Genomic DNA, 27,666 nt, shown 5'->3' with positions numbered 1-27,666 from the left:
GTTTTTAATTAGCATAGAACACAGGATTTAATTATTTATTTTATAGTAGGTAAAAAGATTAAGGAAACTACACAAACATAATGTTTTAGGCCACAAAGTCATCTACACAAAACTTATGAAAGCCATAGTTAGACATGCCACAAAAAAAAAAAAAAAAAAGATGAGTTTCTGTGTTAAGAATGAACTATAGAATGACATTAATTAGCAGCAGGACATCCACAGAAGGTGACCACTGGCAGATAGTTGGGAGACCCTGCCATAGTCTGTTTCTCCTCCATAGCAGGGGGACACCCTTGCCTTGCATATGTTTTCTGGAAAAGAGCGGACTCACTGAAATTCACATTCTGGAAAACATTTTCCACTCTTTCTCAAGTTAGCGATTAAATGAATTAATTAAAATTCATGAGAAGACACAAGAATGCTTATCAAAAAGGCAAATTGCTGGCTGATGGTCCCTTGTCTGTTGTAAAGTAGATTCCTAGTCCGTGACTTTAGCTAAGTTTCAGATTTCTAGTGGGGTCTGTGAGAAGCTGCTTCTTAAAGCAGGGATCACCTTGCTGACAATAAGCCACACCTGTGTAAAGCAGTGTCTCCTGAAGCCAGAACTCTCTGGAAACTGGTAGCCAGGAGCTTTAGGCTCTCATAGATACCTCCCTTAAGGTGCTATGCCCCAGAGATAGGCTGGTTCTGTATTTGCCTTTGGGAATCAGCGCAACACATTGTGGACTCCCTCTTCTGTCATGTTCCTGTGCTGGCCTTGAATCATATCAAGTAGAAAGCCTGATTTGTGTCATCAATTCACGTTTCGTTTGAAAAGCTCCCAAGCCGTACCAAGTGACAGCATTGCTTCTGGTCAGTGATTCGTTAATGTGGACTAATTTGATTATTCTTTTATTTTATTACGTGACCTTAAAAAGGCTGTAACTGGCTACCTTTACCACGTAAAAATTAAATGAAGCATCAAGGTGAGAAAGATAGATCAAAGGCAATATGAACTGCCTATGGAGAAATACAAAAGAAAAATCAAGAAATTAACTTAAAATGGCAAGAGTGATACCCTGAAATTAAGGTTTTAAAATCTTTCAGGATAACAGCCTAATTATCCCAGAATCATTGCTAGTGAGGCCCAGAAGGTAGTTGCACAGGGTATAGCTCTTATTACAGCATTGGGCCCATAAACTGTAGATCACTTGCAGTCTACCACACTTTCAGCCCCCAAAGCCTCCAGCAAATGAAACAACTTTTTCCTGCTCTTATCTGTCGGCTTTGAATCTGAATGTTGTTAACAGTGAGGCCGCTAAAAAATGCAGTGTCAGTAGCAGTCTTCCAAAGGTGATTCTGCACATGCAGCTCTCAAAACGAGCAGAGCCCACCTACTAATTGAGAGAATGCAAAAGGTCATAGGATGGGGGTTATATGAAGAAGAGTGATATGAAACATGAAGTCTAGGTGCTCAGAAATGAACTATAATCTGAACAGTCTACAATGAGAATTGTATTTGCACAAGTACAAGCAGTAGAGTTAATGCAAGCCAAGAAATTACTGCTCATTCTCCAGTAAGTTACTCCCCTTCATAATTCACTGACCATGAGCTCTTAGTCTATTACAGTGGCAAGTAAAATGGTTTATTTAAGCTTAAATCCAGTCTTTATAGATTAAACTGTCACCTGAATAGGTCACAGACTTAGGGGTTTTCCATCAGATGAGATATATTTTAAAGATTAATTTTCTTGCTGAAAGAAGGTAACAGTAATACTGGTTTTTGAACCTATTTATAATTGAGATGCTTTCTTTCCTATGTATCTTGGTTAATACAATTTTCTTGACAAGTCTTTTCATCTTGACTATTTTTAGAGTGTATAATTCTCTGTAAGTGATACAATAACTTTTTCATAGCTACAGATTGTGATATGACAAACTTGATACTGTGGTCTATTAATGTCAAAAATCTGAAGAAACATGTTTTGAAGCAGATAGCTGCTAATTAAAAATACATTATACACAAATTAAATTCAGCAGAGGACTAAAGGAAGTTCTTCACTTACAAAGAAATAAATTATTTTCTAAAACAATCAAACATTTTTCAAAAAGAGGAAAGCAACCAGCCAAGATGCAAGGCAACAATTTGCCAGCTGAAAAGTGCTAAAGCTTGCAAAATGTCATCACAGCTTTTCTTGAGACTTGTGTGTCTTTTCCTGATGGAACCGGAAGCTGGAATTCTTTTAATTTTGTTGGGGATGTATTTTAGCTTAAAGAACAGAGTCTGAAGGTAAATAAATCCTGTGGTATGGAAAAGATAAAATATAGAATAGGTAAAGAGGAAAGGAATAAAGCATCCTCTGCATCGACTGGAGACTGGACAAGAAATAGCAATAAACGCCAGCAAAGGAAATTCGGATTTAACATCAGGGTTTTTTTTCTGGCAGTCAGAATATGTAAACCCTGAGAAAGTTTGCCAAAGGCAGTTGTGGTATTAGGGATTTTAAAATAACGACTTAGACATGAGGTTTAAAGATGTTAGACAAGATTTTAAAGAAGAGGCTAAATACCTGTGAGAAATTATTTAGATACAGTTGGTTTTGCTAAAAGAACTAGGTTGTTTAAGGTGATCAATTTAGATCTCAAATTATTTGTTAAAAATACTTCCAGACAGACCTGATCTGTCTATTGCTGTCCCCTTCCAGGACAACACTTAATGAGAGGCTCCTTCTCTCCAGATTTAGGACTGGCCCTGAAAATCCCTGTCTCCCTAAATGGAAAGCAAAATGGGGGATATTTTTTGTACTATGTCTTTGACCTAGTAAAGATAAGCAAAATGTAATCCAGAATAGGAAACATGCCAAAGGTCTCTGCCAGAGTTAAAAAGAAAAATGTTTAATTTATAATGTATTATTTCTTTGACTGACAAATTGCTTTGTATGAAAGAAAATGGTCTCTGTCACCCACCTTTCATTCCACAAAATAAATATGCGCAAGTTTGGTTCATTGAGAAATATAGAACATAATGTAGAACTTTTCAGCATCATAATTTTGCTTCACTTTTTTGTTGTTCTTGTTTTTACAGAAATTCATTTGACTCCTGTTAGAGAGCTAAATATCTGTTTTCTTTCTGAGCTTTTGTGTACTGAAGGTGAGGAATGGAAAGTACAGTGAGATAATATTCCTGTCCCTAGTCCCTCTAAGGATATTTTTTGAGTAAAGGAAGATAGAAGTTACTGCAGTTTGAACAGTCATTGACTTAAGTGACTTCCTCTTCTCCAGACTTAAATTTGCTGTTTGTGTGTTTACTATTCCTAGGCAGATGGTGTGTGTGTGTGTGTAGCAGCAGCAATTATACCACAGTTGTGCTAACACTGTTTTCATCTTTTCTTTGATGTTGCCAACTGTTTCGTTTTAGTAAGGTTCTTGCCACTGGTGCATGATATAGTTGAAACATGTTTCCGGAAATTTCATGGAGAATAATACAGCAGTGAGGTAGAATCTACTTTTTGTGCATTTTTTATCCTTGGTTTCCTTGCAGAGGCTGACCATTCTTTGCTTGGTAACATGGTGCTCAATTTCTTATTTTTCTTTCTTAATGGTGTTATCCAAGATATTACCTCTACTCTTACCACATATGGATTATTCACAATCATAGACAAGGACAAACAAGAAAACAATGCGCCTGTATTTTACATTACTTCATAGATTAGGGATTTTTCCTTGTCATATTATAATATTACCAGATCTGGCTCCTTTCTTTGGCTTCATTTACATTTCTGATTTGCTTTGATGCAGACATAAGATCTGAATCACATTTAGGAGGAAGGGTCTGCAGATTTTCATTTTAAATATTAAACTTGGAAAATAATGCGAACTTTAAAAATTCACGTTTCCCTGCTTTCAAAAATTTTCCAAATTATCCATTCCTAAACATAAGGTACACCACATAGTCTTGAAGAAAATGGCATCTGACAGCTTCAAAAAAATTGTGTAGGAGGGAAAAAAAAATACCATTTTAATTGTCAAAGCACTGCATTTTGAGTGCTTCAGGGTTTAACTGTGTCTACAGCACACGGATAATGAGTGCAGCGAAAATACATCATTGCTCAGATATTTTCAAATTACTTTTATGCTTTGTTTTACTTAAATTTAGCATTTGATCTCAACAAATATCTCACATTTAAATCATAAATATATGTCGAAACTAAAAAGTGAAAAAAAAAGAGAAATTTCTGTTGCTGGTGCTTTGAGATTATTCTCTGCAGCATTTTGTGAAGGCAGGAATGTTCACAAAAATGTTAACTTTGAAGTGCAAAATGTTGGAGAATATTTGATTGAACTATGCTTTGAATTTGTAAGTAAATCTTAATGTCATATTCTGGATTCTAAGAGCAATACTCATGCTGTCAGGAGTCAGATCCGATAGTATGTGACCCACATAAGGAGTGAAATCTAATTGAAACTTTTCAAATTGCAGATGTTGGTATGAACTGCTTGCTTGCGAACAATGTTCAGAGCAAAACTCGTTCATCTAATTATCCACTGGATGACTCTGAATAACAAATATAATTGAGCAAACTGTAAGCTACTACTCTTCAACAACTCTTGAACAGGATGATGCTTGATCTGTCCAATTATTCACAATGGATTTGTTAAGCCGTAACAGCAGTGATATCTGCAGAGGTTCCCTCTGGCAAATTATATCCCTGCTAATATCTTGGTCACGTGGCTGCTAAGTTTATTCATATAAAACTCCCACTAACATGTCCTAATGTCTGCAGAATGTTGAAGCAAAGGCTGGGGGTTAGGGTGTTGTGACTGTGATGGAGACCTGCAGATATGTTTGTAACATCCATTGCTGCACAGCTTTTTGTGTCCATGAACATGATCGCAGTTTTGCGTTCAGTGACAGATTATCAGGCCTTTTTACAGCTTGCGCCTCACTGTTACAAAGATTACAAAGGTTCTTCTCCTTGCAATATTCCCTTATATTTTTTTTTAAAAAACCCTATGGTATATATTTAACATAGACATACCTGAAGTTCTTGTGCTTTTCACAGGTGATGAATGAGAGATGAGTAACCTTTTAAGACCCTCAGGTCCAGATGTCATACGTAGTGTACTTATGCCCATGTGGACCCACCTGCAGGGTATTTCATTCATGGTTCCCGTTGCTCTGGGTCTGCTAGCAGGGGCAAATCTGCTGAAACTCCAAACGGTGGAGGCTGGTGTAGGCACTCTCAACGTTCTGCTGGTTTCCGTCTCATCGGAAATACACTCCACGCTTTCATGTTTCACTTCAATGGTGTTGATTTTAGTGGGTAAATGTTTAGACCATATAACCATATAATTTCCTTATAATTTCAAGATAACATGCCTTATTGTATTTTCTCATTACTTTCCTTTGTTGTCTGTCTGTCATCATGACCCGAAGTCTGGTATTTCCATCTTTAACAATTTGAGCCCTTTAATTTTCTGATCGTTTTCATCATGCCACCATCTGAATAAAAGTTGTACTCCTTTGAGAGGACAAGGGAGCTACTCGTGTTGGCAGCAGAAGAGACTGTTAATACTCAAACCTGTAAATTTTCAATGTAATGTGCTGGGTGCCAGTGCCCCGGCGCTGGCGGCGGGGCTGGGGCAACCTCTGTGAGGGGTGGCTGGGGCTGCCCCAGGCCGGGCATCGCTGGTTCCAGCCGGTTTCATGCGGCATCACAGCCACCATGGCGGCAGCGCCTCAGGGAAAGTGTGTTTGAGAAAGGGCAAAACACTGTGCAGCAGTGAGGAGTGAAGAAAAAAAGTGTGAGGAACAGCCCTGTGACACCAGGTGAGATAAAGGAGGGGAAGAAGGTGCTCCAGGCGCTGGAGCAGAGATTCCCCTGCAGCCTGTGGAGGCCCACGGTGGAGCAGGCGGATATTTCCTGAAGTACTGCAGCCTGTGGAGAGCCCACACAGGAGCAGATATTCCCAAAGGACTGCAGCCCCTGGGTGGGACCCACGCTGGAACAGGGGAAAAGTGCGAGGAGGAAGGACTGGCAGAGAGGAGCTGTCAGGACTGACCACAGACCCCGGTTTCTCACCCCCCTGCGGCGCTGGAAGGTCGGGGTGGGTGGAAGTGTCAGGAGTGAAGGAGCAAAGTTGGGCCTGGGAAGAAGGTGTTGGGGCTGGGGGGAGGGAGGTGTTATTTTTGTCTTTGTTTCTGACGACTCAAATCTATTTTAATTGGCAATGAACTAAATTAATTTTCCCCAAATTGAGTGTGTTGTGCCTGCGGTAAGTGATGTCCCTGTCCTATTTTGACCCACAAACTTTTTCCCTCCACCTTATTTTCTCCCCCTTGTCCTGCTGAGGAAGGAGAGTGTGAGAGACATCATCTGGGTGGGTGTCTGGCAGCCAGTGAAAGTCAACCCACCAAATATGTAACCTCACGAAGGCAAAAGTGCTTTCAAATAACAAGCATTTTTCTTAATGTAAATTTGTGACTGCTATTTATGAAATATAAAAAAATCTGCATAAACCTAGGATCTAGTGTGGTTTGGATGGATCTTCCAAGTTTCCCTGCAGGTGGATACTTTCCACCATATTCTCCCTTTTGAGTTATCTGACTTCAAGTTCACAATGCTACTTATGCAAGAGTTACAAGTGACCAGAAAATCTGAAATATTATTACTGTGTGAATCCCCTCCTCACTTGGTTCTGTCAAGTGACTATTTGAAGATCTTCCTTCCAAGAAAAAAATATATGGCAAACAAGGAAGTGCTTTCTGCTATAAAAACCGTATGAGTTTTCCCCATCGGATGTTACAACAAGGAGACTGGTGTATTCTACTCACAAGAATATTTCCATGTTGAAAATCCTTATATGATGACAACAAAAGCAAGAACCATGAAGCAAGATTTACTTTCCTGGTGTGCAGAAGAAAGCAGGAACAAGAGACCAGGCCCTTTAACCCTGAATACTGAGTCTAAGCTATTCTAAGAACAACTGCTATAGGGCTGATTCACAAGGTAGGTGGTCCGTTTTTTAATCTGTATAGGATTTTATTTTTTAATGTTTGTAATTCTTGATTTCTATTTCCGTTTCTCTTTTTAGATACTTTTTATAATAAGGAAGGAATGTGAAAGCAAAAAGATGCAGGACTGCCCTGTGAAGGACGCATTTGGGAAGGGAGGAAGAAAAGTCTTGAGTCTTCTGGAGACATAAACATATATAAGATGAATATGTATCTACAGAGCAACCTCATATGGTATATACCATCTAAGTAACAATAAAATATTCTCTTTATATTGTAAAAAAGATTGACGGACTGGGCAAACCTACCTCTCTGAAACCTCATAGACTTTTAAAAGAAAGATTATGCTACAGGGCTACTATAGTTAGAAATATATAAAGTTGTACAGTCCTCTGAAAGACTGATTGTAACAACAGTTTTAAAGACCTGTTCTTCCACTCATATAAGTAGTATAATTCCAAGTATAAATAATGGAAGTATTGGCCTTGAAACTTTTATTTCATAGCCTTATTGTCCTTTTGGATATGGAAACTTTCATTAAAAAAAATAAAATCCTGTCTAACTACTTTTGCGCCAAGGCCATTTTTTGCTGATAGAATTAAAAATCATGCTGGATTCTCAGTGTGTTTATTAATTAATGGTCTAGAGGATGTTTGACAAAAGACTGGCTTAATGTAAGAACTAATTGTTTGCATCTAGAAATACAAACTTTACTATAGATTGTATTGTCTAGTAGTATGCTGAGGCAAAGCTTACTGCCTGAAATGCAAAGCATTACTGAGTCTTTCTTTCCCTCTGGATTTTGAAAAATGCCAAGGTTTGATAAAAACTCACCAGCTGAGAAGGTGGAATACAGGGTCTTAATTAAGAGCTTACAAATAACGTGTTCTACTTTTTCACTCAGCCTGACAACTCCTTAGTGCATCACTGGTACTGGCTTTGTTCATATTAAACTGAATCCATTTATACCTTAAGGAAGTATCCTTATCACTGGTGAACTGATGTTAACACTTCATCCCACTGAAGCTAATGAAATTGGCCTGAATTTCACACATGGTGTATATAGCCCTTAGTCTGTAACCTTCCAAGCCAAAACATTTAGTTTGGGATTTACCCCTGAAGTGGTTTTAAAGCTTCATGAACTGTTAAGCAAATGAATATTACTACAAAAATATTTTAATAAATGCTTATCCTTTGGAAGAGAGCATATTCTAAAAAACACACATTTTTTTTAATTGAAAAAAAGCTGTCTTAAAAATACTATTCTTGAAGAAGAGTTTGGGGAATCACCAAGGAACTCCCTCCCCACCCTTCTGGGACTGGATAGTGATGCACAATCTCTTCGGTCCCTTCGGTTTGGGAAACGGGTATTCTCGAGAGATTTGTAATGCTTATCACACTCCCTAGTTTTGTAATGCTTATCAACAGCAGTGAGGTAAAAGTGTGATAGCTCGCGTCAAAACAATCAAGTGATGTTGTAGCTATACCTTCTGTGGTGTATAAATAACCAGGATGATAAGATTTATGTTCACTGCTGTATATACCACAGGTGGTGTCTGCGTCTGAAAAGTAAACATAATGAATACAGATGTTCATTGGCATTTAATAGTCCCTGCTATTTCCCTATTGTCCTCTATTTCTGTTTTAATTCAGGAACACATCATAGAGCCCTATGTTGCTAAAGCACACAGGATGCATAATATCTTTACTGTGGTGACTCCAGTTACAGATGTGCTCTCTAAAGCTATCAGCTCCCCCTGATTTTTTAAAAAAGATGTTCCATAATGCAAGAGCAAATGGAACTTAATGATGGGAATGTCTCATGTGCCTTAAACAAATTAAAGGAATTTATCTTCATACTCAGGATATGGGCTAGCAATTTGGATAATGTGCAGGATTCGTTTCTGTAAACCTATTGCAGCAGTGGCTTTTAAAAGGATGTCGACATTTTTTAGGGACTAAAGATAATACAATTCAAGATGGGGAGACCTAAGGCTTTATGAAACCTTGTTTGCCTGGATGTTGATCAGGAGCCATGCTAGACTAGGAACCCAACTGCGAAATCTATATTGTCTGCAATAAGCATATTCAGAATAAACATATTCAGGAGCTGCATGTGTTTCAGAAATTCAGCAGCAAGTCAGCAAATGGTCTTAAAAGAATCGTGTGTGACTTTCATAAAAATAGATGGTGATTTTATACATATGGCTGGCTAAAATTCAGCTGGGAACTAAATATGAGAAATAAACACAAACTCCTCCAGGATTCAGCATAAGAACACACTGCATAATTTTAAAGAACTTGAAGAGAGCTGTATCATCTGTCTTTCAAAATGTTACTGTTCCATTTGCACAGAAGAAAATGGCAGAACTTTCTAATATTTCTGTATGTTTTTTACACACAGCTTTTTAAGAATAGTATTTCTACATTATTCTGATCTTAAAAAGTCTGGGGCTATGTTTTAGATTTGTACTGGAAGCAGAGTCGATAACGCAGGGATGTTTTCATTACCGCCGAGCAGCGCTTGCACAGAGCCAAGGCCCTTTCTGTCTCTCACCCCACCCCACCAGGAGCTGGCAGGGGACACAGCTGGCACAGCTGGCCCCAGCTGACCAAAGGGATATGCCAGACCATGGGGCATCATGCTCAGCATATAAAGCTGGGGGAAGCGGGAAGGGGTAGATGTTTGGAGTGATGGCGTTTGTCTTCCCAAGTCACTGCTATGTGTGATGGAGCCCTGCTGCCCTGGAGATGGCTGAACACCTGCCTGCCCACGGGAATGAACGAATTGCTTGTTTTACTTTGTGTGTGTGTGTGTAGCTTTTGCTTTACCTATTAAACTGTCATTATCTCAACCCATGAGTTTTCTCACTTGTACTCTTCTGATTCTCTCCTCTGTCCCACCAGGGGGGAGTGAGCAAGTGGCTGTGTGGTGCTTAGTTGCTGGCTGGGGTTAAACCATGACACCATGGAATACATCAAGACCTCGTTCCAGGCAATGCCAAATGTAACAGTTTATGCCCCATAAATTTCAGATTATGCTTAACTTCGTAGTCCCGATTCATGGACTTTAATGGAAAATGTCCTTTTGGCTCCCATCACAGAATGAGTTTGACTCCTGCATGGATATACACAAAAATGTGGCCAGCTGGCCTGGAGTCATGTTGTGTCTAGTATTGTTTGAGCCCTGCACATTGTACTAGGGGAAAAGAGGCTGCTTGTAGGCAGAAACAATCAGTGGATTGTCTCGAACTCCAGGCCCTTTCTTGCAGAGTGGAAAACATTTTTGATTCTCATTACATTCAGAAAGCATTGAAGGAACCCAGCACCTCATACAATGGACTGTAAGTAAGTGGGAGAGAATTTTTAACTGATGAAAATAATAAACCAGAAATTGATGAGGAAGTACATTACAAGTAGATCTGGAAGTACATTACAAGTAGATGTGCAGAATACTTCTTGGGTACCTCCCAGGACTAACCTTGTCTCTTTCTGCTCAAGGGTTGCCTGGATTCCACGTTCTTCCCTCTACTGAAGCTATTCGCAGGAGCCATCCAGAGCCATACGCACTGTCCCTTGCACACCTGGCTGACAGTTTAGCTCCTCCACCCTCCACTGTCCTTGTACACATCGGGCTAGCAAAGAGGCCCGTAGTAACAGCGTACTTTGACCCAGGGAATTCCAAGGTCAAAATAAATCCCTCAAACTGTGGTTATATATTAATGGATCAGGTTGTAGGAAAACGTAACAACTTTTATTAGATCAATTGATATAGCTGGAAAAAACAGATGAGCTTTTGGGCGTTTATTTTTTCCTTTAGATATGAAATACAAACTGGTTGGAAATGTGTAGGCCCTTTTTCAAAACCAAAGAACCCTATGCTTTAGAGACTCATTTTTGTTTTAGGATGTCACAACTACTGCTTCTGCTTCTTGTGGCTTCTACTTACAGCTATGTCTTTTACATTTGAAAAAGTCCTAACATGATCTAGATTTTTGTTTTTCAGCTGATATAGTCACATTCTGTTCTAGTTTATGATCTAGATTCAATTTTAGAAATTACATAGGATTCAAATGGTACATATATGTTGTACTAATTCTTTATATCAGGTACATTTAATCAGATATTAACTACATTTGTTTGAAAACCTCAAGAGACTCTAAAAACAGCCACAGAGGGGCAGCAGACATTTACATTCAAATGATATGATGCTTGTATGCTTTCCTCACCAGTTCTGTTTTCTTTTTAATGAAAAAATTCCCACACATTTGGAAAATGTCAAGCTAGACTTTTCCTTTGGGAAGCATAATCTCTCCTTCACTTCCTTCCTGAAAATGTCATTAAAAATGTAGGGTAAAAATGCATGCTTACAGGCAAAAATCTTTATTTTTTTTAAATGTAGTATTTTTTTCAGCCTTTTTTTAAAAGGAGGTCTGGTGCCTAATATTGGAGTTTAGGCCTATTATGTTACCCCTATAGATTTTGATTTTCACATATAATGTTAAAAGGACACACAAAAAATGACTCATTCTCACCAGTGGAGAAATTTCTGGCTTTTGTTTTTTCTGCACAAACTCCTTGAACAAATAATTTTCTATATAGAAGTTATTTTTTACTAGATAAGAAGTGAACATTGAATGTCAGTTCCAGTATAAGCCTTCTACAGAGTAAAAGAGAAAAAAACATAATCACATCTATAAACACCTTTGCCTATTTGTTGATTTTCAGGACAGAAACTTGAAGATATTTTTGTAAACATCTTCCATAGGGATGTGATTAAAATTTAATTTGTATTATGTGTTTTCTATCATTTGCATTGTAACCTCTTTGTTCTACTGTAGCAACTACTGTTTGCAATAGTGGACAGGCAATTAAGAGGTGATTATTTAATCAGATAATTATGACTCATTTAAAAACAGTAGCTTACGTACCCTTGCATTTGTAAGTATCAGTAGTCTAACTTGAGTAGGATCTTATCATAAGCTTCGAGTAACATACAAGCTTACGTATGCTTTCCTGAAACAGGCCTACTTAAAAGAGCTGATATGCAACATTTCATTTTCTGCATGTGATTTATTGCAATGTTTTTGTTGTAGTTACAGACCTTTAAAAAAAGGTGTCCTGGATTTTTACTCTTTCATTTTCAGCAATTTAATTTTTTCCAGAATGTGACTATATCAGCTGAAAATTCTTATGTTTGTTCACTCATATGTGAACATTTCTCCAAAGTTAAAAGGAAATCCATTCAGTTCATTTTTAATGATCTGAATATTGTGAGAACCCTGTGGTTTTCGTATATTCAGAAAATTGCTCAGTTGTTATTTCTTCTTGGATAACTCAGAAATATGTTGAATGTAATACTTCAAACTTGGCATAAACAAAATTACTAAGCTGAAATAAAAGGTTTACTAAATTTAAATTGAAATGGAAAAAACCCTCAAGCTCTGCATATACAAGATCTGCATATAACATACTCCACATACTCAGTATGTAGTTTTCTACTAATATCTTCAAATTTTGATTTTGCAGGCACTGATACCTGCATATTGATGCAAGACAGAGTCATAACTGGGCACAAAGAGGCAAGTAATAAAGTTATTACTGTGCCCAAGCAGCTAGCCTAGCAAAGTTTATGCAGGAGGTTTCGCTCTTCTTTTAGCTGTGTTACAAGAATAAAACTATGCCACAGGTGTTTCCCCAGTCCAATAGCTTGAACTGTCCCTGACTATGTGATAGTCATGTGGAGTCATTTCAAGCAGGAAGAAAAATAAGGTGTCTTTCCTTTTTAAGAGGGACTTTCACCCTGTTTAAACCCTGAGGATACTGACAAAGATGCTGCTGGGAGGAAGTAAAGATTCCTTTTCTAATGTAAAAAAAGTGTTGGCTGCACTGAAGGCACAACTTGTTTCTGTCTCTTTCCCCTCTATTTTTTATGATTTGCAAAAAATCATGTTGCTCTTTAAATGTGATATTGTACCTCAAATTGAAAAGACAGGTGAAAAATCAAGTGATACATTTCCTATGACTGGCTTCAGAAGGTTTGTTTTAAGGTTTATCTTTAATGAAACAGTCAGTTCAGATGAGTTAACTTTCTTCCTGGCAGCTTACCTACTCTGACTAAAGAGCAGCGACCTACACCAGCCTTGCTAAAGTGAGTGTGACCACACTTTGTGATGATACAGCTCCAAAGACTGATTTGATTAGCGGCTCAAAATCTTAGTGGTTGGATTAAACTAGCTCCTGGTAGTACACCCTCAGTACGTGTATCTGCACAGACTTACTATGCACTCGTTCCTCCACATAAAGATTTCCTGTTCCCTGTTGGTTCTTCACTCATGCTGTGACTTTTTTTGAGTTCTTATGGTAAGCCAGATCATGCATTGAATAGCCATTCTTCTTGACAACTTGCATTTCAGTTGTGTCAGTGAACTGGTCCAAGTTTCCACGCAGCCTTATAATCCATTGGGTCAGCACCACTAAGACTGCAGTAAATAGATGTCTAATGCTCATGAAGATGATTCCTTAAGGCCTGATTGCTGCCAAGAAAAAGGTGCATGGGGTCATACTCTAAATGAGCATTGGGAACATTCAAAAGCTTCACACAAATCCCATCAAGGCTGTGGCACTAATGGACACATGGACAATGGCTTGATGTATAAAACTGGATCAAATCACACTTGTGACAGCTGCTTACAATAAAGTAAGCTGTGTATCTGAAAGCACGAGAAATAAACAGTCTGTGTATTAAAAGGCATCAATTAAAAAGTGACCAAATTGCCTCTGATGCATCCAAGGGAAAATTTGTCTCTGCTAGAGAAGGGCCATATTGTTTCTAGAGGTTGAATCATGTCTGTGGGTTTTAAAAACTTGGACAGTTTAAAATCCTAGTTAACCCACTCATGTATACATGGCTTTTGCTGGATCTGTGGATGCTGCATTCACTGTAGAAATACTAAGCTACTGTTAAGGTAGCCCAGGTACTTCCAGTTATGTGGGCAATCAGCCAGTAATTCTGTGAAAGCTATCCACTTAACTGCTTATCCAGCAATTTCAGCTATTAACACTTGCAGCAGCAGCAAATGAAGGGAAAAAAACTGGTTACAACTAAAAGTAAACGGTTGTGAAGAAGCCCTTGGAAATGGAGGGATGGGAGGAAATTCTATAGAAAATTATGCAGAAAGTACCTGCAGCTCCACACAGTCTGACTTGTTAAAGAGCATTAATACTCACTTAAAGGACTTCCACCAAAGAAACTCAGTCCAATGTACTTTGGATGTACTTTCTACGCCATCAGAATGACTAGAACCAGAAGTGAGGTTTGCAGTGACAGAAAAAAATATGGTAATAGAGGGTCTCACAGGCCAATAAAGTATTTTCGTAAGAACAGGAACACCTTTTCTACAAACGTACATTGGTCATGAGCAGGGTATGCAAGTGGATTCACTGGTTTGAGGGTCTCTCATGGTAAAAACTGTGCTATTGTAGATTATATACATTTGTTCCTGAATCACCTGCAATATCCTTTCAATTAGTATTATAGATGTTGTTTACGAAATGGCTTGGATGAGCAGATTCTATTCTAGCTTGCTAATAACCTACTCAAACATTTGCTGTTAATTTTTTCATGGTTGTGAAATACAAATTTCTTTGTTACTCTATCTGTGCCACAAGATAATTGTAACTGTCTACTTTTATGCTAGGGTATCAATTGCTGCGCAAATTTGTTTGCCTATAACAACATGAAGAATGGCAACTTCTCAAACACCACAATGAACAAAACTCCCTTTCCATAAATGCTCAGAAACAGTTAATAACAAGGGGCACTAAAAGCATCACAAAATCCCAATATTTGGAATTCAGATGAAGGCTCATGAATACTGCCTCACTAAATGCCATGCCACATTTATGACTTCAGGGCAAAATATACGAACACCAGACAATGTGAACATATTAATTAATGCTAATTACATCTCTGCAGTACAGATGGGCTCTATTCTCTTGACATGAGTACGTAATAGATTTGCCATAAATGTCACTTAATGTATTTATGCAGAAAAAAGTCTGTAGTTTGCAAATACACAATCAGCGTTCTTTTATTTGTGAAGATGTTATGTGCTACAGCCCATACACGTTGACCTGCCATGCAAATGGTGCAGATTTTCACCCTTATATTTACTCTTTTACAATGACTCCCAGGGTTCCTTAAGCTTTTTGATGTTCCTGCTGTGTGAATATTAGTACAGCATGGATGCAGATGCAGTATGGGCAGGGGCTGCATAGCCTCCTCTGTGTCACATAATTGAGGGTCGAAGGGAGGAAAGATACATCTGCACTACTACTGTTGCCAGTGTGTATTCCTATAGTGTACATGTTTTTTGTGTCAGCTGGTTACAGTCACTGTTGTGGACGGAAGGTAGGATTTCTGATTGCCTGCACTTCCATCCCTTTGGAGTTCTAGGCGTCACCGTTACTGATCTGCAGGTATTCTGTTCATAGAATAAAAGCATCAATCATGGAATCACAGAATGGTTTGTGTTGGAATGTACCTTTCAAGGTCATCTAGTCCAACCCCCCTGCAATGAGCAGGGACATCTTCAACTAGATCAGGTTGCTCAGACCCTTGTCCAACTTGACCTTGAATGTTTCTGGGGACAGGGCATCTACCACCTGTTCTCCTGTTTCACTACCCTCATTGTAAAAAATTTCTTCCTTATATCTAGTCAGAATCTACCCTCTTTTAGTTTAAAACCATTACACCGTGTCCTGTCACTATAGGGCCTATTAAAAAGTCTGTCTCCATCTTTCTTATAAACCCTCTTTATATATTGGAAGGCCACAACCTTCTCTTCTCCAGGCTCAACAACCCCAACTCTCTTAGCTTGTCTTCACAGCAGAGTGCTCTAGCCCTCTGATAATCCTTGTGGCCCTCCTCTGGACCTGCTCCAACAGGTCCATGTCTTTCTTGTACTGAGGGCTCCAGAGCTGGATGTAGTACCCCAGGTGGGGTCTCATGACAGGAGAGCAGAGGGGCAGAATCACCTCCCTCAGTCTGCTGGCCATGCTTTTTTTGATGCAGCCCAGGACTCAGCTGGCCTTCTGGGCTGCAAGTGCACATTGCTGGCTCATGTCCAGTTTTTCATCCACCAGTATCCCCAGGTCTTTCTCAGCCGGGCTGCTCTCAATCCTTTCATCCTCCAGCCTGTATTGATACCAGGGGTTGCCCTGACCCATGTGCAGAACCTTGCACCTGGCTTTGTTGAACCTCATGAGGTTCACATGGGTCCACTTTTTGAGCTTGTCCAGGTCCTTCTGAATGTCATCCTGTTCCTCAGGTGTGTCAACCGCACCACTCAGCTTGGTGTCATCTGTTCAGTGAACCAGGCAGGGAAGTGTAAGGCCTGCAGTTGTGTCCAGCCTTTGCATGCAGACAGAGTAGTAAAAAGCCACCCAACAGTGATTGTAATCAAAGCCCAGGCAAAATAAAGATAGGCCATTTTTACAGTTTACTGTTATATTTTCCACGGTTTGAGATCGGGTGACTATTCATCCTTGCTCTGTAATGTTTTTGTAGAATCTCTCCAGAGTAATTCAGCAGTGCCGTGAATGAGAAGAAGTGCCTCTTGGATGAATGCTTTTGTTTTTTGATTCAAAAGCTAGTATGTTTATTTAGGCATGGAAGCAACAAACTTCTAGTGTGCTTCTGCATGCCTCAGTGTGTTGGTAAAGTACAACATCCCAATACACATAGTGACATACAATTCCATCTAAGCAAACACGGCTACTTCTACCCTAGCTTCTCTCCTTTCCTTCCTGTGTGACTTCTTTCCCTTTTTTCTATTTTTTTCTTTTGTCAACATAAATTACCTTTCCCTTTGGAACAGGCATAAGTGACAAACATTAGATTTTTGATGTTCTAGGAACACAATACATTAATTGTGAACCTGACATTCACTAATTGTCTGGCAAGCTGTTACTGTCTAAATCTAAAAACACTTCCAACTATCATCAGTTGAAGAGTTACAAAAGCATTCTGGTGAGCAGTAATGCACTCTACTGTGGATGTTAAAATCACTAAAGCAGCATATTCAGGAGGTGGCGTCATTCAGTCTTTAACAAAGGTGGCCTCTAAGATGTGCTGGGTTTAAGCTCTGCCTGCAGTTTACTAGCACAGACTCCCATGTCTATGCAGGACACATTCAGCAATGGGCCCATTCCATGTCATTCATTCCAGTTCCATTCTGATACTGGTCTGAATTACAGCACTGAGACTGAACATGTACTCACAAGTTCTCTTCCAGCACAACCATAACCAAAAGATGCTGGTTAATTTAGCTTAATATAACATTATGCATCACATTAACTTCAAGTAAAACATCTTATCAAAAGATTATTAAAACAGGCAATTAAAAATACACATTTTGGCTTTTTATAGCAAGAGTTATTATACTAAAATGTTATTGGGCACTTCTCCAGTGACTTAATCAACCTGATGTCTGTGAACTCGGCTTGAAACAGGCACGTAAAATTAGGCCTTCAGCATTTGTTTCATACTAGCAATTATTTGTAATACTTAGAGGAGATATTCCAGAGCTCTTAGGAGATGACAGTTTGACAGTAATAGCTGTCCTCAATATCTTAGGGGTTTTGGTAATGCCTCTCTTTAACTGGTTTTAAATAATTATTTGCAGTACAGGAAGTTTCAGTATGTAGCTCATTTATCATTATTTCAGAGCTCCACAGTTTATGGCATACTGGATATGTTTCCAGTGTTTCCTGACTGCTACTTCAAGTTGAACAAGATTCTTAAGTCTTTCCCTCAAACTCTCCTTTCTATCATTTGTACTACTGTAATCAACACCACCTTATCTCAGAGCATACCAACTGATAACAGATACCTTCTTTCTCTGTGCATACCTATTATGTATGAGTTGCAGTATTTTTTCTTTAAGACTGTCTCTGATGTGTATCCTCTTCTAGTGAGCAACACAACTAAACCTGTAGTGTAAAATATAAGATTACATTTTTCTGTAAGACTGAATTTTCTTTTTCTGATCTTGATCCTGCCTTTTCTTGATCACATTTCTCCAAAAGAACATTTTTTGTGACATTGACTGTGGCCACTCTCCATGGGTTTCTCCTCCATCAGAACCTACTTATTGCTGCTAACACCATTTTCCAGCCAGCTTTCTCATATTCCCTATCAAAATGTGGATATCTACATCTGCTTGTGAGTGACAGCAGCCTACAGCACTCCATTGCTGAGATTTCAGACAAGCACATTACTTGTTATGCTCCAGCTGCCCTGCATGCTGGTGAGGAAATCTTTGTGTCTATCTGGAACCATGTCAATAGCCACAAGTCCCTTCTCAAAGTTCTTCTTTTGTATAATGTTTGCTAAAAGACTGGACAGTGTCATGTTACTGTGCTGTGACCACTGCCTCATTGTTTTCTGATCCCATCTCTGTCAGCAACCATCTCTTTTGTGGTTCTTTTATCTTTGACATCTTTTTGGGAAGGGACTGATTTTTGTTAGGTTGGTACAAGCCAAAGTCTCCTGCTACAAATCTGAACAAATAATAATAGTGCCTGATTATAGCAACTATTTGAACAGTTCTACTTATCTTTGAATCATGTAGCTAAAACTCCTGGTACTGTTTTTCTGCTCAAAAAGTAGTTGTTCTGGCTCTACAATGAAGGCCAAAGACATAGACCATGAAGACTGCAACAAAGAACTGAAAAACTTTCACCATCTGTCATATGAAACAATTCCAAGAAATATAGCAGTGGAATTAAAAAAAATAATTGAACAGTGAAAACAGTAAGTAGTGATTGTTTAGTGACTCACTTGCAAAACATAATGCAAACAAATTCCTGTAAATGGAAAATTTTGATTTATGAGTACACTACTACAATGAGGTACTATACTGCATACAAATTTTACCACCTGATATGACAACTGTGACATGACGTTGGACATACCAGCCACTGCTTCTACTATGCTTGCTGTTACAGTAGAACCCTATTATTCATATCCATTCATCATTTACAATTATCGAGTGGATATTAACAAAGAAATTTTGTGTGTCAGGATTTCAAGGCATTTTACAAACATCTGCAAATCGAACATACACAAGTGTTTTATTGTCTCTGATCAATGTAATTCAACAGAGAGCCCATGAACGGAATCAACCAAGCAGTACATTTCCATATATCTGCTATTCTTTCTCAGGGTGGATGGGAAAGACTGTCTGAGTAGCACACACTTTCCAATACTTGCACATTTTTTCCTGCATTTGCAGTCCAAAGCAGGCCTGGCATCTGCTGCTCTGCCCCTTTTCCCCTGACCTTGGTGACAGCATCAACCTTTGTGGTACCTTCTCCCCACCCCACAGTAGCAGTCAGTCTGTGAAAGGAGCGGAGGTTGCATTGATTCACCTTCTACTGCTGGAAGGAAAAAGGTAATTTTTTGTGTGGGATGGAGAGAGAAGGTCTTTGTGCATAATTGCAGGCTCTAGCTTCCCGAAGTATGAAAGCTGAGTGTACAGATTTGCCTGCAACATAGTAGAGGAGTCTTCATCAGAACTAACACCAAGACTCGGGTCCAGAAAGCAAACTCCTTTTGAGGAGAAAAATTTCCTTCTAAAGGAATTAAGAAAACTCAACAAACTAGTAAGAGCAGAGAAAGAAAAGAAAGAACATCATTCTGATGGAATGTGTGGAAAAGGATGTTGAAAAAAGGAAAGTTCTTGAACTCAGTTGATTATGTCTACAAATTCCTATGAATTTACAGAAATCAAAATGAAGATCAGAATAATGCCTTAAGAAATAACACTATAATCTTAGTTTATAGTATATAACATCTTAATTTTCAGGAGTGTTGCAACAAAACTGCATCTATTATATTGCCTGGGACTTTGGTAATTTTGAAAAGATTTTCAAAAGTACTTAATGGTACATGCATTTAAGCTAAATTGTGAGAAATTTGTGCTCCTATGTAATTTTGTGAATCTGTTCCACAGAAATCTTGTTTACAGTTCGCCTTGGTATGGCTAACTTTTAAATACCTTCCTTCCCTCCAAAATGTATACATTGTGTGCTTAACAGTGCAAAGGCAGCTGAGCACCTCAGACTGGACTGCAGAACAGGCACTGGATTGCTGAGCAAAAGAGCTAAACTGAAGGTTCCTGAGACCCTTGCCTTGCCAGAAAGTGTGCATCTAAGTCAGGGTTGCAGGGAAGCATTGCCTGGCCATTTTTGGAGTGGGGTACCTAAGCTGGCCATTTTAAAAAAAAACCAAAAAACCAACACAAAAAAACCCAAACAAAAATCAAGTCAGGAGTTAAGGATTTTTATTATTTTAAAGGAAAGGTAAAAGATACTATGTTTGTATTCTTTTTACAGCATTTACCACCCTGATGTTTAGCATGTCTGCCAAGAACACGGGGACCTAAAGTCAACTCTGGTGCCTTCCTTTAGAAATCTGCTAACACAGAATGAAAAAAAAAAATATATGATGGGTTCTCGGCATTGTGAGTGAGCACAGATAATTAAATGTAAAGAAAGATGAGAGAATAAGGAACATCATTTTATGTCTCCTAAGCAGTTAAAGAAATCTGGGGGATTGTATTACAATTTGGGATCTCTTATCCTGATCCCTAATTCAAGTGAGTTGCTTTTGCTTATGCAAGATTGATGAAGTCCTGTGGAATCACCAGGGAATGGGATCCATGAGCGTAGTTGTTCTGTGATTCTGAACAGTTTCTGAACATAGTTTGAAAGAGCTTATCCTTGTTCCTACATATACTCTCCTCTGCCACTTATGGCTTCTGTCGCTAGTCAGGAAGCTTGGACTCTTGTAAAACAATCTTAGTCCAAGCTCCCTGACTGGAGACAGAAATAATTGCAAGAAAAGAAAGATTTAAGACATAGATGCCATTTGGGACTGTTCCCATATGACTGAAGGAAGTGAACATCTTTCTTCCATGTCCTGCCACAAGAGCATGCTCTACTTGTCTACTGATTCATAGCAAAGGGAAATGCCTCCATCATGAGAGACACAACTAGTCCTTGCGCTCACACACTCACTCCTTCCTCTGTTCCTCATTAGGTCATTTCTTAGTTTTTGTATCGTCCTGGAGCTTGTCTAAGGCACTGCACTAGGAAACACAACTTTCCAGCTCAGTGGAAGCAGAAAGGGAGACAGAAGCTGATGGGATTAGGGAGGCTCCAGGCTCTGTAATGATGTGGTAAAGGCAGCACTTCCCATTGTTACTATATTGTTGTCTGACATTTTCCCATTTATAACATCCAGGTTTTATTTCTCACATCTCAAATATTAACTGTTTGCGCTCAAAATTTGCTACTTTAAGACTGACTAATAAGAGTCTTCATTCCTGTAACAAGGCTAAGGAGAACTATGTGGGTTTGTCTTTTTTTTTTTTTTTTAAGGAGTCTGACAATTATTTTAGAAGTTCTACTGTCTTAATACTTTGGTGCAGTGTTCTTGAAATTTGCTGTGCTGTTGATCTTTATGTCTGCTCACAGCTGGTCAACTTAGAGACTTTTGTAAAACTGTTACTCTGCCAATATTACCAGAGATGTACCTAAGATTCTTAGCCAAAGTTCTGAAAGACCCTGCACTGGGCATCTCAGGCCCAAGCTGAGAAACTGTCTGAAGCTGTAGTTCCTAACTAACTGGGGTGAACTGGTTTAGAGCAAGGTTTGCTGTTGTCAACTGTCATGTGCTTTCAGCTTTATATGCTCAAAATTTATGCTTGGACCACATAGAAGAGGACGTATACTGAATCAAGTGTTGATGGCTCAAGAATTCTACTCTGTGAAAGCAGGGTAGGAAGAGAGCAGACTGAAACAATCAGTGTGCAGGGGCACAACTCAGCCAGTTGAGCTTGCGAGGTGAAAGAGACTGTGTTGAGTGATGGAGCACGGAATGCACCAGCAGTACCTGGGAAGTCTGGACTAGTTCTCTAGGCAGACTAGATGATAAAAAGGAAAAGCTAAGAGAAGAGGCTGTAACCAAGGTGTCACAGATGGACCAACAATCCTTAAGTGATATAGAGGTTTTCAAACATTCAAAGGTATCTTCTGTCCTTTGGGCTGTGTAGTTCTGACATTATCAGTGGTAGGAATGTTTTTTTTACTGAAGGTGTTTGTTTCTTGAAATCCTTGGCATGGTGAGAAATAAACCCAGGATTATCATTGCTGCAACCTAATGCAGACTCATTCTGCGAGGACTGATGGGATTCTTAGGAAGCCATTATCTTCTGTTGCCTGTAAATCTTCCTGGAGTACTTTATGCGTTGTTACTCAGCCGCTACTGGCATACAATTTATAGGATCCAAAAGGCTGGCTGTTCTTGCATTAAATTGCAGAGGACAAGCAATCAGATGTGGCAGGCAGTCTGCAAAGGAAAGAGAAAGAGGGAAAACCTCGTCTGGTCTGATGGGGCAACCGCAGAGAATGACTTTTACTTTCTGTCTCTGTCACATAATTAGATACCATGCAAATACCTTAAACTAGGCTTTTCTTACCTTATATGATCATCAATTTTGTATTTGTTTTATGGATGCTGGACTTGAAACACTGCAGTTTCATTTGAGAGTCCTCATAGCAACCTCTGAAGTTAAAGCAACTGCATTTTGAATTTAATGGAGTCAGTATTATGCTGCTTACACTGGAAAATCACATCATGAAAGTCTCAGACTGAGTACTCAAATTAGTAAGTACTTTTGACCTTAGTGTCTTTGTGTGTTTCGTAGTTAGGAAAGAGGGTAGTATCTCTAATCTCATTTGTGAAAATAAATGTTTGGGAAGTATTAAGTTCCTGTACTGATGTATATTATGGAAGAACTTCTAAGAAAAGTAGTAACTCAGAGCAGGAGTTGAGTTGTGTGCTATAAACAGGGCATAGGACACACTGCACAATGAGGAGAAAACAGTTTATTGGAGAATTGGTCATTAAAGGAGCTCAGTGCAATACGAGCACTGGGTGAATACTAGCTTTGCGACTTCAGTGTTCTTTTAATGTAGCTTTTACGGTCTCCAGCAGTAGTCTGTAGTACTTCTAGCAGAATTAAGCTTAGGGCTTTAGAAGATGATATTTAGAATTGAATTTTAAAACTGTAGAATAATTTTAGGTTACAGAAATTATGGGAGATAATTTCATAACCTATTTTAGCGTATAGACATTGCTGTTTTATACTGTAAAATCAAATTCTGAAATACCTCTTATTTCTGAACATACTTTATAATTTTGTGATTTGTGCAGAAAACAGAAGGTATTTCTTTCTATTAAAAACAAGTTTCTGACAGTTTTCTTAGTTTCAACTACAGTGACTAGTGAGTTAGCGGAATTACAATAAGTGAAAAAAAGTTAAGCAGCCACAGAGCAAAAAGGCATTTTTGTTTATCTTTGTTTCTCTTACCCTTTTACTCATTACTTACTAATCCCTATTAAAATATCTCCAATAATGAACAGACACTTCAGGGAAAGGTTTGGTGCCTTTTTAGATCCTCTATAAGTATTCTCCAGCAGGATGAGGCAACACCAGGACTCATATTTATATTATTAGTCTGTTAAAATCATGTAAAATTAAACAATAATAAATGAAGTTAAAAACCTTTCAGGACTAACCAGGAAAAACCACAACAAAATTATTTATCACCTTTGACAGTCAACATGAAGCATTGGTTTGGGGTAGATGTATACACTTATGTTTTTCCTGGGCATACACGAAAGGAATCAGACAGCTGTTTGGGCCAGTTCTTTAAGAACTGTGTATTACACTGATCACGGGATTGGCAGCTGGACAAGAAGGGGTGCCATAAAACCATATGAGACATCTACAGGAAATCTAAATGAAAACCATTTTTTTTTCTAAAAGGGGTGAAAACAATAGGGTTAAATAAACCAAACTTTCAAGAGTCAAAGCAAAGACAGTCAAAGACCTTGATCTTAGTTGGCTGCAACAAGGCGGTGAATTACAAAAACTTTAAACCTCTTCTGGCATAACAATATCACTGCCAATCAACAAAAGGGAGAAACAGCACATGTAATCAAGGAACATTAAGCATGTCAAAGGATTATGTACATTGAGAGGGACAACTATAAAAGAAGTCCTTCTGATTCTCTAGCAGATTTCTAGGTGGAATGATAAAAACTTTTGAACTTTGATGGCTCAGATGGCTCATTTATGATACTGATGCACTTAGCACAGATTTCTCCTGGTCTGCTCCATCAGGAATGAGTAATATCCCTCACAGTTATTCCGCCATCATTTGCTACATCTTGGCTTACTCCAAAGGGAAGGATGAAGTGGAACATTTCTCTACCCAATCCTATTTTAATTTAAAGGGCTTGTAGATTATGTGCCTCTCTGCCTTTGCTTCTAGGCAATGAGTTTGTCCCAAGCCATGTGAACGCTTTTGTCCAATTAAGAAAGAAAAAATATTTGTGGGTTTTAAAATAATCACTTCAGAATATAACATGTATGGAACCCTTACTCACCATGTAGCCCTGCACAAAAACATAACCTTGCTGATTTAAATGACAGTTTGTAAAAATGACATTGCCTATTCAGATCTTGATTCTGCAGATAACTCTAATGGATACCTGTTCCTTTGAATAATAATCAAGATTGTCAAGACTGTCATAAAGATGGATGATTTTGGATGCTTCCTCCTTTTCCTTTTTCTTTTCCTTTCTTTCTCTTTTTCTTTCTCTTTTTCTTTTTTTTTTCTCTTTCTCTTTCTCTTTCTCTTTTTCTTTTTCTTTTTCTTTCTCTTTCTCTTTCTCTTTTTCTTTTTCTTTCTTTCTCTTTTTCTTTCTTTCTCTTTCTCTTTCTTTTTCTTTTTCTTTCTCTTTTTCTTTCTCTTTTTCTTTTTCTTTTTCTTTTTCTTTTTCTTTTTCTTTTTCTTTTTCTTTCTCTTTTTCTTTCTCTTTTTCTTTTTCTTTCTTTTCTTTCAGGGCTAGATTTTCAGAAAGCAGGGATAAATACCTTTGGAAAACTGATCACCTTTAAGGGTCTTGCACACACAGTTCTTAGCTGATAGTGAAGATTCTGAAAAAGTTATCTCAGGTTTTTTGCTGTGAAGGCAGGCAGGAAACCCACTTCCTCCTTAGATGCATTATGTGGCTTGCCTCTACAACTGGACTTTTCTACTATTACTTTTGCTAGTATAAGTAATAGGAAGTACACTTGCCTGGAGTGTGCTGATCTGTGTGCTCTGCTCTTGTGTCCCAGAATCTACAAAAACTCCTACCTGTTCCAGTCAGCAGATTTAGCCACACAGCACATCATTGACACTAGCCCGCTGTGACCTCGATACTCATTTGGTATCCTGTTTGTAAGTATGCATTTAGCTAAGCGTGGACACAGGCCAGGCTTCAGAGCTTTCTGGAGGAAGAAAGCCGGTGCCTGTTCAGCAGCTCAGTGCCTGCTCAGGCGCTGCCTGCGTAGGCTGAGCTTCCCTAGGCAGAGAAGAACATGGCATGGCAGAGGTGCCATGCCATAGGGAGCTCAGGCTCTGCTCTTCCAGTCTGGAGGCATGGATCCACTGCGGCACAACTACAGCTGGCAGCTGCTAGTGCCAGGGATACAAAAGCATGTTTAAATCTTTGTCAGCTTTGCTCCTTGCCTCATCCTGCAAGGAAAACCTTAATGTATAAACGCTGCTAACAGCTTGCACTAAATTTAAAGCAAAAAGTACTTTGCCTCCAAGCAGTGACTTGGCCTGAGTTTTTTATGAAGGGAATAAGCATTTTCTGAGAGAATATATGGAATAATGGGATGGTACTGATCTTGGTATAACATGCTGAATGGTTATATATTGTGTTTTTAAAAATAAGTAAGTAAAAAGAAATTTGAAATTGTCCTTACAAAAATAAGAACAAATCACCACTGGCTGTTTGAAAAATGAGCTGGGGAATGTGACAAAACAGAAGGAATAAGACTAAGCAGTTAGTGGCAAGCCAATGGAGAGGAATTTGACTGTGAGGAGCAGTTGCTGAGCGTGTAAATAAAATTAGCGATGATTAGAGATGGAGTGAGAAAGAAAATAAACATACACAAAGACAGCATGAATAGCTGCATGCCAGCATGCAGTCAAAATAGTATGAATTTATTGCACACATTTCAGACAAGCCACTCCTCAAATGTCAAAAAAAAAGATAGGGCTCTAATGGATATTGAACACATATGTAGCCCACTAACCTCTGTTAAATTAGGATGATCTGCACTTAAACTGTGAAGATCTAGGTCTAAAAGATGTCTTAAACCCCTAGGATGATAGAGATTCTACAGTTCCCCAGGCAACCGGCACCAGTGCTTGGGATCTTGCTGTTAAAAAATCCTTCCTGAGGTCCAGCCTAAACCTTCTTCACAACATTGTAAGTTTTCTACATTTTAGTCTTTCTTCTTATGACCTAGTAAACAATTTTTCTTCCTTCCTTGATGCTACACTTATATATCGGAAGTTTTCAGTCCAAATTCAAGATCTGTAATACTTTCGATGTTTCTTATAGGTCACGTTCTTTAGGCATTATTCATACAGATTTCTTCTGGATCATTTTTCTTGAAACACAATGCCATAACCTGGCCATTTTTCCAGCTAACTAGAGTTGAGCTGAAGAGAAATATTAATTCAAGTTTATACTTCACCATTTGATGCTTTTCATTTTCTGGAGCAGTATGACATTTCTGACTCCTGCTCTGCTCATCATCCACTATATCCCCAGGAAGCTTTTCTGCAGAACTTCTGTCTAGAAAATCATAAGCATTTCATAAGAACTTGTGGCCTTTCATACTTGACTGAAAGGCAGCACAACCCAGACCGTGTTCACAACTGAAGTCAGTATGCAAAAATTCCAAAAAGAGCCTAACAGTGATCCTACCTCTACTTTACTTTCTCAGCCTAAGAGCTCTCTGCACTGAAGGCCATGATGTTTTACAGCTACAAATGGACTTTTGCACATCCATTTATCCATCACTTTTGGAACTTATTTGTACTTTTAGTTTCCAAAGCATTTGGTGGCAATGAGGCTGCAATTTAGTTAGGTATTATATTAAGATATATTAATGTTTAACTTGCTCCTTGATAATTTTTTGAGGATCTGACAGATTTTGTGAGGTTAGAAATAATTAACAAGCACTCCCTGTTTATCTTATTAAACTATTTACAATTTTATAGGCCTGTATAATATCCCTCTCTATCATCTCTTCTCCAAACATGGAAAGTTGTGGTCCTTTTTCTCCTCCCTTGTACAGAAGCTGTTGTTCATCTCAGTGTCTGACTCTATAGTATTTTTCAAAATTCTGTAACACCTCTTTTGAAAACATATAATCATAACTGTAGCAAGCACTTGAAAGGAGGATCAAGATCAGTTGACACAGTGACACAATGGGATTTTCTGTTTAGTTCTCTCTGTTCCTAGTAATTTCTAACATTCTCTTTAATGTTTGGGTTTGGTTTTTTTCCATCTGCAGTGGTTCCAGACCTCTTTCTGAAGAAGAAAAGACACCATAGTTTGAGATAGCTGTTACATATTTATAATTAGGGTATTTTTACCTCATATGCAATGCTATTATACTTGTCATGATTTAATTTGGTTGTTTTTAGTGAAAGGTTCTTCAGTATTTTGAGATCCCTGTGGATTC

The 27,666-nt window shown here is 38.5% G+C and overlaps 1 protein-coding gene across 2 annotated transcripts in view; it reads left to right on the top strand.

Annotated features, from left to right (window-relative positions):
• Window positions 1-159: 159 nt before the first annotated feature.
• ZNF800 (zinc finger protein 800) overlaps window positions 160-27,666 on the top strand; it is a 54,595-nt gene continuing 27,088 nt past the window's right edge. For both annotated transcript variants that reach the window (XM_080393937.1, XM_080393935.1), the window contains exon 1: window positions 160-27,666. This exon is cut by the window's right edge and continues 12,538 nt beyond it. The gene's annotated coding sequence lies outside the window, so the exon portion shown is untranslated.

The sequence above is a fragment of the Falco punctatus genome, assembly GCF_963210335.1.
Source record: "Falco punctatus genome assembly, chromosome: 6".
Classification (NCBI taxonomy): Eukaryota; Metazoa; Chordata; class Aves; order Falconiformes; family Falconidae; genus Falco; species Falco punctatus.
The sequence above is the reverse complement of the archived record's forward strand: the minus strand, read 5'-3'. Positions and strand labels throughout refer to the sequence as shown.